Source organism: Mastigoproctus giganteus, chromosome 4, assembly GCF_048544385.1.
Source record: "Mastigoproctus giganteus isolate SK-2022 chromosome 4, ASM4854438v1, whole genome shotgun sequence".
NCBI classification, from domain to species: domain Eukaryota; kingdom Metazoa; phylum Arthropoda; class Arachnida; order Uropygi; family Thelyphonidae; genus Mastigoproctus; species Mastigoproctus giganteus.
Window position 1 is genome coordinate 235006365 of NC_143578.1, and position 18540 is coordinate 235024904.

General features: G+C 37.6%; 1 long non-coding RNA gene across 1 annotated transcript in view; it reads left to right on the forward strand.

Moving 5' to 3' along the window:
- Nucleotides 1-18078, forward strand: part of LOC150087506 (uncharacterized) — a 42661-nt gene extending 24583 nt beyond the window's left edge. The window contains exons 2-3 of the long non-coding RNA XR_016546884.1: nucleotides 2047-2134; nucleotides 17993-18078. This is a non-coding gene — a long non-coding RNA (uncharacterized LOC150087506). The remainder of the gene's footprint in view (nucleotides 1-2046; nucleotides 2135-17992) is intronic.
- The last annotated feature ends 462 nt before the right edge of the window (nucleotides 18079-18540 follow it).

Consider the following 18540-nt stretch of genomic DNA (forward strand, 5'->3'; position numbering starts at 1 on the left):
GCACGTCTATCACGTGGTTGTCTTGCAAGCATTCCGTCCATGTCGAAATGACTTTTTCCTACCCGCACATAAGTCAATGCATCATGCCCGCAAGCTTCCTGAACACAACAGAAGCATCCTGTAGTTTCAAGACTTCAGTCAATGCTCCTGTACGACTTCAGTTAATGTCCAAGAGCTCTGTTCTTGTTTCGTAAAAATGGTTCAGGGCAACTGCAATATGCACTTACATTTCTCTATCCGGAGGAATTACTTTCCCAACTGGCCCGTATGCCCATAAGATTCTAAGACCACGTTTACACGGCAATATCGCTACTACTTTTCCAACAGTCCCCTTGACTTTTCAAACAGCAATAATAATACAAAGTTGAAATAAAATGGGAAAATGAAATCCAGGAAGGAATAGATCAATGGTGGTAAGAAAAAAAGGTAAATTTGGAAAATGGAATGGAGAATTTTAAACCATAGTTTGTTTTCGCTGTATTATATACTGTATGAACTGCTAGACACAAACAAGACACTTAGAAGCGCTTTTTTTTTTTTTTTTTGAGAAACTTGATGAATATCTGAAGCTAAGAAAAATCACGTGTTTGTTATTTTTCCGTACATTCTCAGCAAATGCTCTGCTAATTCAGAGGGTAGATGATTATCTAGCACTGTTGGACCTGTGAATTGCAATTAATTTTTATTCAACTTTTTTTTTTTTTTTTTCTTTTTAGGACCTCCTTAAAGCGTTGACAACAAGGAAGAACAGGCAGTGTTCTCTCGCACAACTGCCTCCCTTTTTTATTACATAAAGAAGGAATTTTTCTTGATCATATCTACCCAGGTGAGATCAATGGTTGAGTCAACGGGTCAATGACCTTCGCTTCATCAATGTCAACCACACTTCGCTAATTAAGAAAAGGGTGAAGAATAAAGGTTAGGTGTCTTATTTATACAGACGGGCCAAAGCGGTGGCAGATGCTGTGAAAGGTTCTGTCCTCAATTAACTCCTCTTTGGAATGCGGCCCTCGGAATAGAATGAAAGCAAAGTGGTATTATTAAAGGCGCACGAGTTAACCGAACTGAACTCGGTTCGCAGCTATCCCTAATTTTCAAACGGTGGTTAAGGGGGAGTGTCTGGGACGCGGATGGTTGACCTGATGGCATTGCGGGTATTATTCTGTCAGTCTTAATTGCATGGTGTGTACACCTTCAAGACAAATCACTCTCATTATCATCTGTTTAATTGTTAAGGTCTGAAGTCATTGGCACTGTGTATGTGACGATGTTTTTCAGCTTCTGCGCTACAGAATATTATTTTAAGTAACCAGTATGACCCCCATATACTCCTCTACATACAGGATAATCCAAACATTGAGAAACCCTTTACCCTTCGAAGTAGTCCCCTTGAAAGACAATACTTATCCAACAATTCTACTATTGGTGGAACTTCTGTTTCACCTTACCAGGATAATGTGTCAGTATACTTGTAGTTTTTTCTTTCAAAATACATGGGTGGGACTAAGTTGGTCCACCAATTCATGGATGGTGAGACTCCTATTTTGGTGAATTGCTTACTAATTCGTGCAACATTTGATGTGGACATGGATGGAAGCGCTGAACATTCTGCATTTTCAACAGAGGTCAACTTAAAAATTCTAATGTGTACTCAATACTATCTTACTGTTCCATGGCAAGAGGAGTCCGAAAATTTTTGGGTAGACCTTGTAGAGCTTTTTATGGAAATGATAAATGTAGTTTAAAACTTAAATAACAGATAGTGCAGTATGACTAGCTGATTGAATATCAACAACAACAACAACAGTAAACCAAGATGGCGATAACCTTGCAACAGCGTATGGATCTTGTCCAAGACCATTACATAGATTAAAATTTCACTAATACTGTATCAATACTATGTCCGGTTTATTTCAACAGATTGTGCTTAGCATTATCTAAAAAAGTTATTATTATTTTTTTTTAAAATTGAATAATTAAATTCTGTTTAAAAAATGAAAGGTTAATGTATGCATTTTATATATATTTTTTTCCCTATTACTAAAGGAAGAAGATGGGGAGTTGGCTAAGGCTTGGTGCGTATTGTAATAATCAACTTAAAAATGTAGGGAAGTGGAGTATGACGTAGATCCAGGTATTTACGAACTAGCCAGTTCTCATTTTTTCTTTATTTTGTAACAGTTCTTTTTTTTTTTTTTTTTTTTTTTTTTTGAGGATTTGAGGTCCCTATACACCTGTGCCACCTATTTGCTTTCATAACTTAATCCCACCTTGTTTTTTTTTTATCCAACTTACTGAATATATAAAAACTGAAAATTGCTTGGAATGAAATCGTGCTTCTGCTGCCTTGTGTGTAGGCTGTACCAACTCACGACTGTGATATCATCAAGATGGTATGAGTTCTGGGGCTTATTAACATGAAAATCATGTTGGGTTCAAATAGAGTTTGACATTTGAAGGTAACACGAAATAGTCTTGTGTATGAATGTGCTAAGAATCTTAAATGATCTTTAGATATCCTTGTAACAATCATTATATAACCATTGCTCCAGTTCTATGACCTTGGCCACGCCTCACAAAATTCCTATCAACGAAATAGCATTCTTCATCTGGAGCACAATTTCCTATTAAATGTGACTACTTTGCTAATTGAAATTTTTGCAGGCAACTTCTGGAGGAGATCTTAATGAAGTTACTAACCATACAAGTGCTGGCTTTAATTTTCTTACAAGCAGTTGTTAACCCCGTATCAATGAGAATCCATGAAAATACAAATAATTTCGAGTAAAAGAGTGGTAGAGACATGAAAGTTACAATAGTCTTCATTCTGTGCATGGTATCGCTGTCTTCCATCAACTTGTAAAATTACGAATGCACATGCTCAGTGCATAGTAAATGAATACGGTGTCCAGCACAGATGAGCATATATTAATGGTGGAATGTGGAAACGGTAGGCGACTTCACGAGAGGAATGTCACAGGCACTTGTTCAGAAGTAGATTTGTTATCAGCAGTAACAGAATTCGTCCATATATCGAGGCACTGTCTGTTGTTCTCGATGGGACAAAATTAGATACCTTCTCTAATATTTTGGTAAGGGAATGTATATATAGCAATGACCTGGAGGATCATACGGGGACTATGGTTAGTTTATATGAGAGTGTTTGGCGAAGGATGTATACAATTATGCATAGTTCCACAAAAGGTATTACAACCTAAAGTAGGTTGAAGGCTGAGAAGATGAAACTTCTCCATCACTTCTTCTTCGCTGAGTTAGTCAGTCCCGGACGAGGATAGCAAGGTTTTTATTCCCGGAAACAAAATATAAATCTTATGGCTGACAGTTGCTATTTTAAATGGTGATTGATAGTTCCAGTTCCTCAACTAACACTGGCCCATTCAAACACAAAATTATTGATTTATATTTTGTTTTAAAATATACCAAACGACAGTATAAAAACCAAGCATTAAAATATACCAAACGACAGTATAAAAAGCAAGAATTAAAATATACCAAACGACAGTATAAAAACCAAGCATTAAAATACACAAAACGACAGTATAAAAACAAAGTATAAAACATAATTATAAAATTTGAATTATTATAAAGGTTATCCGAATGGGGATCCTTATTAAAAAATTTTACTCGTGCGCTTTTTAGGCTTAGTGATTACGTCACAATCTAATTTTGAGAACCAAGTGTCAGAAAGTAGCTAACAAGGCATAATCATTAGCTGAACACTAGCGCAGGTCAAGAGGCGAGAAGCCAAATCGCGGATACATATACTTTGCCAAGTGATTTGGAATACTTATAAGATTCTATTCTGAGCAAAGAAGAGTTCCTGAAAAATCAGGCCAACCAACCAAACACAGAACGCATAGATGCAACTGGAGGAACGCCACGAAATCTAAGCTTAAGGTCATCGCGTTGAAAAGATGCGCAATTGTCTTGTCATGTTCTCCCTATTACATAACTCACTTGCCAAGAGGGTTGTGATGACGCATTTATTTGTTTTTCAAATCGCGCAATAAAATTACTTAAAAAACCTATTATTTTCTATAAAGATTACAATATTTCCCGCATAGCTGGAATTCCAAACACCAAACGATGTCATAGACATCGTTTGGTTAGCTAAGGATCCAACGCCTGAAACTGACGTAATTGGACCACTTTTTCTTTTGGTTTTGAAAGGAAGTGTAATGCATGTTGTGTTGGAAAAACGAAATGCATTTCCTGTAGCGTTTGCATTGCAACAGCAAATAGTAACCAAGCCAGTCACGTGATGTTAACAATGTGATTTATCGTGTCGTTTTTGCGCTTGGCCTTCAAACATTGGATTTCTTGGCACACGTCATTAACTTCCGTGTTTAAAAAAGCATTTTTCTTGGCAAATAACTTACACCTCAGGAGTAAAACTTTGTATCTCAATTTTGTATCCCTAATTGCGCATCAATATTTGCATTTTCACTATTACAGGTTTTTTGTTATTTTTTTTAAATACAAAAAAAAAAAACAATTTTTAATGTAGGTGTTTATAAATATGTGGAAAATGAATATAGATACATAGTGAAAATAAATGACTTTATTAAAACTTCATACTTTTGCTTCAGTTAAACATTTTCATGTCAAGTTCAGCATCTTTTTATTTTATTTTATTTTATTTTTTTTTATCTCTCTGACGCAGTAAATGACCCTGAATGAAAAGAAGGCTGTGAAGTGGCGGGAGGGATGGAATATTCGGAAGCTACTGTGCGCACTATCTCCCATGGGTACCCCCAGAATACTGCCTCTGTTCCTTGACCCTGATTTTTGGCAGATTACAAATCTCTACTGACCTACTTTTAACTGACGATAGAGGGCGCGCTATTCCCACCTGATGAACATAAATCAGCCAAAGCGTATAGAAACTATACTGCCGATTAAAATTTTTGTTATCTCTTTCTCTGTCTCTCTTTCTTGTAGGTTAAGCTGAATTCCTTGACCCATATGTCAATGTAAAAGTGGTAACATATTTTACTTGATAGTTCAACTCTTATTTAATAGGGTCAAAAGACACCTCCATATTTTACTTGATGGTAAAACTCTTATTTAATAGGGTGAAAGACACTTCCAAACTCTAAGAAACAAAATGTTTTCCGGTTTCTCTGATTAAAATTTCTTTTAATGACACGCATGAACAGCGTTTTGAATTTCATTGGTTTATCTCAACCAGTATAACAGCGTTTAGTTAACGATGGGTTGTATTATGAAAGGCTCGGGTTAATATCCCACCAGGACGGAAATTATACCGCCTCCCCATGGCCGAGTTAGCCGGTCTTAGGAGAAGGCTTCAATATTCTTCTTCTCTTGGAAACTTAGGTTTCTGATGGGAAGAATATTGAAGAAAAAGAGGTAGAATATCAGTTAAAGTATCAGTCGTTAGCAGAACGCCTCAAAATCTCAAGGGATTCGAAGCCATTCTTCATATGGTTATCCGTTAGCACTCCTTACCAATATAGTTGCTCTTCTTTGAACTCATTCTAGAAACTGAATGGCTTTAAATCATCTTCAAGTGTGTCCTCCAGACTTGAACAGAATATTTTAAATGTAGTCTGTATAGAGTCTTAGAATAAGGCTATATGAAGGTCCTATATGTCATAGACAGGACTTGATGTGCCTGTCTATGACATACAGGACACAACTCTCGCCTGAAACTGTTGGGAAAAAAGCCCATAAAAATTCTTCACGTCATTGATGAATTCGAACGCAGGCCTTTTCTACCTGGAGGATGGCCTTTTTATGCACTGTGTTACTCGCAATGGATTTTCTTCTTCAGAATTTATCTCATCTACCTTAGTTTTTTTTTTTTTTTAACAACCCTCCTTGTTATATATTTCCTAAAAGTTCCAATCTTCAGAAATCCAAGGTCATTGTCAATAAGTTTCTTCTGATTTCTCGGTGTATTTCTCTACAGTCCAATAACCTTTCGATAAAAATATTCCCGGTGTTGAAAGAAGAATTAAAATTTATTTTTTTTTAAAATTCTTTTAAATAAATCTACTAAGTGCCTCAGAATTATTTCACTATTATCAAAGGGTGATCAGGATGAATTTAAGCTGAGTTAGATTCACATATATGTTGATGTAAAAGTGATTCTTTTATCTGAGAGGACTGTACTTATCTGTGGAAATATTCGCATTGCCTTTCAGTCGAGAAATCTTTAATGAACATTACGGAAGCAAAGCACAAAGAGTATCATGGTATCATTCTTCAATTCCAATGATTACTATATCAACACACACTCGAATCCCATTTCACTTTTGCAATAGATCATGTGCCTCTACAAAATTATCAAGTGAAATTGGGCGTTTCAGAGATATGGACAAAACGAAACAATTTACGACTTTGTATTTCCTTGAACTCTTACCATCTGTCGATTTTCATGGTCTCAAGGAGACCAAAGATAAGTTTACGGTGCGTTCAAGTGATAAGGTATCACTGCATGAATTTTGTCTTTGTTTTTATCAGTCTGTCTGCTGTATTCCCCTTTCTCTTTTAATGCCGGTAACTTTCCATTATTTTCCCTTTTCATTTATTTCTGTGTTGAATTTCTTCAATTGAATGTGTTCTCCGCTTTGTGTGGCTTTTTAACGTCATAAATTTGTTTTAATAACATTTATCATTTTTTTCGTTTATATGTGTTACTGTTAAATGTATGCTACCTTCCAAAAATTATCCGGACACATGTATTTCACATTTACGTCACTGACATTCACTTCAAGAGAATGTCGGGTCCCCTTTTGCCGCTATGAGAAACTCAACCTTTTTGGGGGAACTTTCTGATGGACTGCAGTAGTATTGTTCAGAATATGAGGAATATTGTACAGAATAGGAGCTGAGCTACCGATGGGGCATGGGATGTGCGCATTGCTGGATGGTGGTGGTACTGTTATGCTTTCAATTCATGATAACTTCACCAGCAGTCGAATTTGGATGATGATATCTCTCTGTAATTGTCAGAATTGAGAAGCCAGCAATGTGACATCCGACGATAAACACCCTTCTCGAAATCAATCAACTCGACTCTACGTGCGGTGACAAAAACAACTAAGTAATGTGGACCATATGCCCTCCTTATATACCGATTTGAGGAGTCACTGATTTATTCAGAAGGTACAAAAGACTGTGAAAACAATGGTGTCCAGTTACTTGGAAATTGTGAATAGCCAATTGTACAAATGGATTTAGAGATCACCCTTAAGACTGAGGACAGGATTCAAAAATGATTTATGAAACGTAATCATTTAACTTATTACTTGAAACTGGTTTAGGGTTTGGTTTTTGCAAAATTCCGTACTTTTATCTAGCTAATTTGTTGCTTCCATGATGTAGAAAAGACTTGGATGTCAGTCGCGTATAGACTGGAACTTTTATGGGTTAGATAATTGTCCTCGGACGAGGAGTAACATGGCTTTAATCTCCGAGAAACTCAAATTTTTGATCCCTCAAGCAGCCAAGCTAACTATAGGATACTCGCAATTTACACAATATACAGTACTGCATCCCATGGCCTTGGTTGTCTTCGCTCATAATCCAAAAACAATGCAATCAGGCCCACTTAATATCAGCAGATGCGGATTATCCTAACAAAGCGAAGCATCTCATCAGACCTATTTACACAAGAATAAACTTTTGGAATGAATTGGACGGCTGATCAGGATGAGGGAAAAACGCCCCTCTTCTACAGGCGAACTGAAGACTGCAGTGAAGGAGGATTGGACACAAATTCCAGCTTTTCTGTTACAAGGAACTGGTCGAAACATGATTTTTAATTTGTCCATGAAAAATCATGTTTTTCTTAAAATAAGTGATGGAGACTGAATACTATGTATATATGATATTCATTGTATATTGTGATGTTTGTTGATCATGGGTATATATCCTAAAACGCATCATGAGAAATGCGTGATGGATAAAATAAAAATTAAAATTAACAGCATGAAATGACTTATATTTTGTACAATAGAACAGAAGTCGAGAGTGGAATTTTTCAATATACGTATGGTTCACCTTGGAATTTCATGCATTCTGTAAAAGTGAGCTGGTTTGAACTTGGCAGCCTTGTAATATAAACATATATATAAAACGTGGTTTGAACTTGGCAGCCTTGTAATATAAATATATCTATAAAGCGTGGTTTGAACTTGGCAGCCTTGTAATATAAACATATCTATAAAACGTCGAAAGATTGATGGCTTTAAGATACACTGCTCGACAAAATTAACAGAACACGTAGATAACGTGGTGTACTCGTGCAGCTTGCGACGAAGCGGGAAGCTGGTGGGGTACCACAGAAATGAGGAAACAGCCAGAAACTTCGGACATGTAAAAGGGACATGTATAGGGGTTGTATAAGAATTACCAAAAAAAAAGGTCACATTACAGAAGTCGATACAAGATGCTCGAAAATATCCTCACATGACATTAGTATGGCAATATCATCTTATCCAATGGCTAAACAGGCCTGACAGCAGTGAACCATACTCGATATAAGGGTGTCTATAAGATTCTGTGGCAACAAACCCCATTCTTCCACCAGCGCATACTTTAGCTCACCAAGTGACCGAGGAATTAGCTGTCGGCGTGCAATGCGAAACCCAAGGGCGTTCCACACATGTTTGATTGGATTTAAGTCTGGTAATCTTGATGGCCATGGCAGTCGTTGAATATCTTCAGTTTCGAGATGTTCCTCCACCAAGTGAGCTCGATGTGCAGTGGCATTGTCGTGCATGAAAAGAAAATTTGGGCCAACCGCACACCTAAAGAGTCGCACATAAGGTTCGAGGATCTTCGCGGTACCTCTGCGCAGTTACGGTGCCCCTATCAAAAACATGAAGAGGGGGAGTTGATCATTATTCTGTCCCACAGAATTATTCTGTCGCTTTCTGTGACGTTGGAGGAATGGTACCGCATTCCTCGTTGTCTCCAGATGAAATAACGTCTAGAATCTGTTTGTAGGCTAAAACGAGACTCATCAGAGAACAAAACTGTACCCCATTTATCAGGGCTCCAAGTCACATATTCATGGCACCAGTTTCGACTAGCTCTGAGGTGGTTTGGGGTTAATAGGATACAAACTACTGTTCTGTTAATTTTGTCGAGCAGTGTAGTTAATTATTACGGAACTTTTCATACTTTAAGATTAAAATGGTACTTGAAAGTAACAATTTTTATCGAGAAACCGAACATTGTACCTACTAAATCAGCACACTTTAGATGGAACTAGGAAGCATTGATAAAACTAGCTTATGATAATTTCTATCAACACTATGCTGATAATAGGAAAGTTGTATTAACACTTAATAGCTGGAATATTTCGATAAACTTAAGGCCTGTTATAATGGAACTGATCTACTTTGAGTTGGATTTTCGAAATATTGGGCAATAGTCGGTTGGTAATGATCATGGCCAAGGTCATGGCCTCGTTCATTCACTATTCCCAAGTGCAAGGTCTTCACTCCTTCATCGATGTATAACTTTTTAAACATCTATCGGGCAATGTTATTGATTTATGTCCCTGTGGGAGGGTAGTTTGGAAAGTGATGGGGCCAGTAGTCCTGAGAAGAAACTGACGTAATACGAAGCTTACCTATACATGAATTAGAAAACTCAAGCAGCTATTAAAACACTCATTTGTAGCTTCTGACAGGATTATATAAAAAGAGAAGAGATCATATGTAACTGTTTATCTATTGGTGATGTTTTGGCTGTGTGCAGTTGAAACAGTGTGTGGCACCTTTAAAATATGACGCTGACATAAACACTTTGCCAACATCAACACCTATTCCAGAACTCGGTTTGAATTTCTTTTAATACATCTGTGAAGATACCAAGAAAGAACGGATAAATTAGAATGACACACTTCCCACGGTTGACCTTAAAGCAACGATGTAGCGCAGATGCGAAACCAGAAGGGTATCATACTTGTCATGAAGGAACATCAAATGAGTAGCTCGGTGAAATATCGATGGTGACCTCAACACTTCACGAATAGAAAGATATTTTTAATCCTAGGCAAAGGCGTATCACGTCTCGCCATGCTTAAAAAGAGGTCTGTCTTATCTCACTCACTAATTTGACGTCTGTCAGAAATAACTGACACAGAGAAAGATTTAAATAATCCATTAGATGTGAATAAACAATATTTTGTTTATTTTTGTATATCGAATAATTTGCTAATGACCAAAGTCCGAATTCTCAGTTTTAGTGCGCCCTCTAGGAATGAGAAAGGAAAGTTTAAGAATATTATCAACAATTTATGGAGCCAATGATATTAAACTATCAAATTTTAAATATTTACAAGATGACCAGGCGCACATATTGTCATAAACAAGAAGGCGCTGTAGCTGAGAGTTTGTTTCTTACAATGCTGACAAAAGAAGAAAGCGCGAAAGGGTTGCATGAACCTGAATCTAATTCGCCACGGAACCCAGATCCACGAAAGTCTCACCACTAGATTTTAAACAGCGTGGTCCCAGACTTAATGCAGTCCTTGTTTAAAGGTTCTCACACCAGCTTCTGCAGCGGGTACTGGGAAAGGATTGATTGGTGCTGAGTGGTCTTCAATGACAAGTCTCTATTCTATTTGGAAGATAACGATGAACACATTTTCTTCTAGAAATACGATTGGGAGAAGGGTTTTAACCATGGAACAGATAGCATTATACCGGTTATAGTTAGGGCAATTCATTTTTCCGGGAGGGCCACAAAAATGTGCGAATTCTGTGATTTAAGACGATGTCTCCATTCAGTTCATATCTCAGAACAGTTACTATTTGTATATGTTCTGAAACATCTGTTGTGTCATCAGCCATGACAGCTACGAATGAAGCTTCTTTAATTTCTCTTTTTATTTCATCCCGGCATATTTGCAGCAAACAGTCAAGAATATCATTCTGAATAGTTTTTGAAATGCCTTTAAATGCTGCATTACTTTCTAAATGATTCTTTAAATTGGAATCTAATGTACAGGCGAAATTTATTAATCTTCCGAATGCTCCTGGATTTTTAGAATCGTATTTTTCGTCATGTTCACGTAAAGGAATTTCAAACTGTCCACAAAATTGAATGCAGTCTATTATTTTAGATAATACCTCACGATTCTTGGTAACTTTTCTATTATGTTTGCAGATCGAAAGTCTGTAAGCTGTTCTTTAATATTTACGCTTCCTAAAAGCGATAGTGAAATCACATTATCAATATGTTTCTTCGAACTCTCATGTAGAGTTTTTTCTTTCATTCTGTTTATGTTTGCAAAGCCACTTTTTGTCCACGAACAGTCCCAAGTCCCCTCCGAACAGTAAACTTTTCCTTTGGTACCATTCAGTTTTAAAACTGCGAATATATTTCTTATTATTACTTATTCCCCACTGAGAAATTTGAATCTTTGGTGTGGGGCGGCCTTCTCTTTTAATCGCTTTTTTTTTTTTTTTTTTTTTTGGAGAGATAATTATAAAAAACTAAGTTGCTGAAGTTTATTCACTGTCATGCGATTTACTTAATGGGGAAGCATGGAGGCCATGATCGAATCAAATTTCACAAAATCGTGTGTCGTAGAAATAATTGTTTTACTTACACATCACCTCATAATATAACTTCAACTTACAAAGTTCAAGCTCAATTCGCAATTAAGCTGTAATCACATAATTACACTGTTGAATGTTGAGTATTGACTTAACACTGATATTATTTAGTTACTTAATGGGAATTCGGGCGAATAACAAAAAGACACCGACATTGTGGCTACACACTTATCATGGTCAGTGATGAAATCTGCACTGCGCACTTTACAGTGACTTTGATTCGTTTTACCTATTGGCAAGTTGCCAATGGCAACCAACTACCAGATATTCATTGGAATGCAAAATGTGTCACTGTCTGGCGCACAGTGAGGCTTACGGTTAATTAAACTTCAAACTTGGAAACGATTTCGTGTTTTTATTCGTTTATTATTGAAATGATTACTGGAAATAAAGGATGCCCATACTATATGCGGGGTCCTGTTAATAAAAATATTCATTGCGTTACATTGTTCTTCACAAAATTTCATATAACTCTGTTCACTGTATATCTAGATTTAAATAGCTGGAGGTGCTGCAGTGCCGCAGTGCCTATGGACGAGCCGCACCTGATCATCACTATCCCCACCACAAGATAGAAAAGGACTGAGTTCGAATCCCCTCAGTGACGCAGGAAAATCGACCAGAGAACTCATAATGGACGTATTACACATGAGCAGATGAGTTGATTCTCGGGCGGCCTTAATATCACTGTTTTTTTATTATTATTTTATTTTATTTTTTTAATTACCATGTGGATCTCAGAATTCCCAGGGAAATTAGTTATAAAAGTCAAAAATAATTGTGTACAGGACAATACCAATATCCGTCTAAGTATTTGTTTGCTACCCTGAAAAAAAAAGATGAACAGCTGTGATGTGCTCGTAATTGTGGTTAACCACCGCCCTACGCCCTTGCGGTAGGACAGTGGTTACAATTAGCATCCTTACAAATGTGATAAAATCTTGAGTCTGAAGCCGATAAAAGAAGCCCGTCTCGAAGGGAGAGTTTTTATCGGCTTTCCCTCCCCCCCCTTCCACTGTGGCCGAGTTAGTCAGTCTCGAGCAAGGTTGCATGGTTTTTATCTGGAAATTGATGTTTTGAATCAGTCCAGCAAAAGAGGCAAACCAACCGAAGAATAAACGCTGTTACTGACACTTCATAGCCTTAGTTCGGTGGAGCTTATCACAAATCAGCACTGCCTATCTCCACATTTCACCACTCATTCCACATAACGGAAGAAAGCTCAAGAAGCTCGTGGAGTTCCTTGTTCTTCGGAAGATAGCACGCACGCCATCATTTTGTTTCAGGACGTTGCCGGTCTCCTCGAATTTTTTCATCCATGTTTACACTTCTGCTAGCTGCTGTGATACCTTGGTAAGCATCGTTGCACCACAGTACAGTAGTTGACTTCCGTTCAGCCATCCATAACACGTCTTTTGCTTTTTCTCAAGAAGAGGGTTCGACATAATTGAATCTGGAAGGTGAGAAACTGTGATATACAAATTTCACCTTCATACGTACATTAACAAAATATATAATATTAATAATATTATTATTTATTCATTTTAATTAAAATTTACATTTGTTCCTGAAGAGCCTGCTTGGCTAGCAAGGTACTACTTATAAATACATTGCTTCATTTCATCCATGACTGAAAATTAATTACATGTTTATAATTAAATACATAATATTGATATGGACTCGAATTCAAATTTGTTACATTTCAGTGGGTGTACCCCGTATATAAACTGCGCTTGAGGCACCTTTCAGTGTGTCTGCAAATACATTGAAAGGTTCATGAAATTTTTTTGGAAAAATGAAATTTGTTATTAGGTGTAGATTAAATGTAGTTTTGTTAGCTTTAGATCTAGTCCTCAACCCTATCAACTATTCAAGTTCCTGGGAATTGAGTACTAAATTCTGAGATGGCTGAGTAGGATTGGAGGAAACTCGTTCATCATCTCTTGAGAAATACTGCATGCAAAGATGAATATGTTCCATGGAAAATCAAAGTTCTTGGAAAAACCTTCATCCTTGCCAAACTATTAATTAATAGGATCGATTCTCCCAAAGTGAATGAAATAACTGCAGCCTCAAATGTCGACACCATCAAGCCAACACTCATCTATGAGTTCATCACATTACTGTTCTAAAGACGTAGTTTCAATCCTGAACTGTCTCAACAGAATACTAAAGAAACAAACAGTGCATTGTCAGGTACACGTTTGCATACATGCGCCATATTCTTCCCATGTCCGTCCATCTGTCTTGTCTGTCCGTCCGCAACTATTTCAACTCTCAGTGGACGGATTTTCATGAAATTTTATATTTGGGTCTTTTAAAAATATTTGTTGATACATTACATTAAAATCGGGCAAATAGAAATCCGTAAATTATTTCTTTTTTTCCATGAAATTTTTTTGGAAAAATTAAATTTGTTATTGGGTGTAGATTAAATGTAGTTTTGTTAGCTTTAGACTGTCTACAGACTTCGCGGGTATTGTTATGTAAGAGTCGTGAATGTGGTGTCGCTTGTGAAGAAATACATATACATTGGTGTTCAAAGAAAGTGCATCACCTAGGAATTTCACATTTCTAACCCTTTTTTGCGATGGCATGTTACATTAATTAATAGCATCACAAATAGAAATATAAACAAAAGACATTTATCAATAGTTAAGGCAAAGCTAAGTAATATTTGACAGGTGCTCTCAAAATATTCCAAAATGAGCATTTGCAACCTTTGTACAACAGTTTTGGTAAACACGAGAATTATGACTGAAATGTTATCAGAAGCGCTCAGTTTTCTTCAGTTTATCATTTTAACTGGAAAACAAAATGAAAAGTTCACCAGATGCAAACTAATATTTAGTTGAACTGCCTCTGGCCCTGATGACAGCAGCACACCGTCGAGGCATTGAAAAGATCAATTTCTGAAGATAATCAACCGATAGTTCGTGGTTCCAAACACGAATTATGGCTTCCTGAAGTTCACGAAGGGTCTTTGGTTTCTTTCTGGCAACTGCAGATTCCACACGATGCCAAATTCAGGTCCGGGCCTGTTTCCTGGCCATCTAAGAGTTGTAATGTTATTTCTTCCAAATGGTTCTTCCAACCATTTTCTCATCTAAACACATTACTGTCGAAACTCTAATGCAGAAATGAAGCTAAAGTAACTACGGAAGTGCCTACTTACACTTTTCGCCCGATGGCAAGGAGCAGAGTCGTCCTGAAAGATGCAGTTACTTGGCAGGCTGAAACAGTCTCTAATGGTTGGCAGCAATTTGTCTTCCAATATAGCCAGGTATCCATTGGCATTTACGGAACCTTTTATAAACTGCAGGTGATACGAAATGCATCCCCATATCATTTGGCTGTTAGGGATTTTCACTGTAGACACCATACAGTCTGGATGATATTAGTTCTTCACTAAATCTACGACGAATTGTTTGTCTCCCATCAGAGCCATGCAGGTTGAATTTCTTCTCATCCGAGAAAATAACTGACTTCCACTGCTCGGGGATCCATTTGACATCCTCCTTACACCAAATTAATCGGGCCTTTTTCATTTTTTGTGTGAGGAGGGCTTCTTCTTAGGACGACATCGTAGAAGTTCATTTTTGAAGAGGCGTCTTCTGACTGTTACTGCACTTGCTACCACTCCTGTATGTTCTCCTCATTCTCTTTTCAGCTAAGACGAAGAAGCTTTACTGTTTTTAAGGCCTAACCGCTTCAAAACGCGGTCCTGTTTGGCGTACAGACTCGTTTGCGTCCGGTTCCTTTTTTCCTACCAGCAGAACCAGTATTCTTGAGTTTGGAAAGAAATCTACTCACTATCGACTGATTACAAGACACTCTAAAAGCAATATGACGGGAAGAACATCATTCCTCAGGTAAAGCAACAATAGCACTCTTTCTTCGTGGCGTCAACCGCACGCAACTCGCCATCCTGACAGAAGCAAAGAATGACTGCAACTCTTGCAGAGCGTGCTTATATAGCTGAAAGTAACAGCTGATGCAATATTACGTCATCACCTACGCGTGTAAATCTTATCTGATGCAATCTGTAAGAAATATTGTAAGAAATAACTTAAATACTTAAGTTATTCGAACGACAATTACAATTTTAAGTGATGATGCACTTTCGTTGAACACCAGTGCATATATAGAGGAAGGAGACTTAAAAAAGTATACGGGAGAACTGTAATAAATATTATACAGTAGTAATTAAAACTGTACAGCTAAGTTTTTAGAGAATGTAAAAGTGCTTTACAAAGTTATAATCTTAGTAATTAATAAAGAGAAGTTACATCCACCCCTAGACAGCAAACATTTGCTAGGTGGGTAAAGACAACTATAACAGATTAAAACAATATATACGTTGAGTAATATTTGAAAATTAAATGCACAAGGCAATAATATGATATGGGATTAAATTAACTATATAATATCGATGTAAATACAACATAGTTTACCCATAAATTAAACTACGTACATAGTGTGAAAGGCATCGTTTTTAATTGTATCTCATATTGTGGTTACCTTCACAACGAGATACCAGGTATTGCACTACTTCGAATAAGTAACGCTTCTCTAGTAGAGAAGACTAATGTTATTTTTTCTCAGTGGATCCCACCACCCAGACGGCACCGTTTCAAATCCTGATGGCCTTTCATCGGTGGGTGGGTGGGCAGGTACCCTGGTAATATAAACGTGCATCACAGTTGCGAAGTTAATTCCACAATATGAGAGATACCAAATGGTGTACAGAATGATACATATTGTGGAACCACTTCGCAACTGTGATGGCATGTTTGCATTATCTGGGTACCTGCCCACCCACTGATGATAGGCCAACAGCTTTGAAACGGTGCCGTCTGGGTGGTGGTATCCACACTGAGAATAAATAACATTAGTCTTCTCTGTTAGGTAAGCGTTACTTATTCACAGTAGTGCAATACCTGGTATATCGTTGTGAAGGTAGCCATTAAAAACGATGCCTTTCACACTACGTACGTAGTTTAATTTATGTGACAAACCAGTGCGACAAACTTGCAGGAGGTGTAAGGGGCACAAAGACGAATCGGAATCACATAGCATTGCAGGGTCCGAAATGCCTTCATCATGCGGTAGAGGACGTTGAACGGGAGGTCGCGTGAACAGCGATCCCGCTGGAAGTCAGCATTTGCGAACCAGTTCCAGAGGCAGTAGGATGGACGAGTATTCAAACGTTGAACTGGCCGACATGCACCTCGCATATGGAGCTGCAGACTGTAACGGGCGCGCCGCTCTGCGCTTGTACCAGGAACGTTTCCCGCACAGGTGTGCTCCTCATCATACGATTTTCGCACGTGTGCACAGAAGGTTACGTGAGACTGGTTGTTTCACGAGAGGTACCATGAATCGAGAGCGAATGACGAGGACGCCAGACAATGAAGAGAATGTCCAACGTCTTGCTGAAGGCAATCCGAGTACGAGTACTCGAGCGATAGGCCAACGATTGGGTATTTCCCAATCCACTGTATGGAGGATACTGTCAACAAACCAAATGAGTTCATACCATCTGCAACGCGTCCAATCATTGGAGCCTGCGGATTATCCACTCCGGAGGAATTTTGCTACTTGGTTTTTTCAACAGAAACGGTTCGCAAATGCTGACTTCCAGGGATCGCTGTTCACGCGACCTCCCGTTCAACGTCCTCTACCGCATTACGAAGGCATTTCGGACCTTGCAATGCTATGTGATTCCGATTCGTCTTTGTGGCCCCTACACCTTCTGCAAGTTTGTCGCACTGGTAGTGAATCAACCTGTATAATACATTGAGTAATATAAAAGATATAGAGATCTAGTCAAATTAATTACAGCACTAAACGCATTCAGCATCCCCCCAAGAAGAGTACGGGAGTGGCGGAAAGTTGTAGAAGGCTCTCCGGAACAGGAGATGGAGCCTAGGTCATCCTCAAACACAGAAGCCCACGGAGACCGAAGGAGAATTGAAGTGTCTAAATTTGCATGGTGGTGTAAGTATCAGCAAAAACTTTTGATCTGTAGACCTTGTCCACACAAATCGCTTCGGGGTTAATATTTAAGTCATTCAGGTGTCCAATTAATTGATATGGAGATAACTATATTTACTTCTCATTTCTAATTATAGAAAATATGAAAACGTTTAATCACAGAAAATGATTTTTTCTTTTTCTGTGATCAATAATTCATTTAATTTAAGGGGAAAAAAACTGAACTCGCCTAAGTTAAACTATTTTAAACTAATTTAAACTTGATTTTTCTTGTGGAAACAGATTCATATTTTACTAACTCCTTGTAAATACTTCAACATTATTATTTTCTTGTAATTGGAGTGTATAATTTGAGAATCCCCGAAACTTTTAAGAGCCCTCCATTCTCTACAGTCTGTGGCATGAAGGTTCAGGAAAGGCGACAGATTCCTGCCCATGGAGATGCTGCAAAACGTACAGGAGATAATTGTTGACTATAAGAAATTCATTGAGGATAAATCCTACAGAAGACTTATCATTATGGAGCAGCTCTCGTCTTCAGCTGAGTGACTATTTTTTTTTCTTGATCGGTATGTTTCCGTTGTGAAAAAAAAAAAAAAAGAAAAAGAAAAAGGAAAAAAGTTTTCTCATTTCCTGTGTTAACAACTTGTTTTTTCCTGTTTTCATTCCTATTTATGCTAAACCACTAGCATTGTTGCTATTATGGGTATTGCATCAGGCATCCATGTAAAATATTCGCTGATTTCAATAAAGATACATGTACGTGATAGTTATCTCTTATTCTTTTTCTAGCCAGGCGGATGTACAGTTTGAGAAGTCATAATCAATAAACAGATTAATAATTATAAACCTACAAGGAAGTCCAGAAACACCTGTAGGATAATCAAAGAGTTCTTCGACCAATAATAAAAATAACTGAACA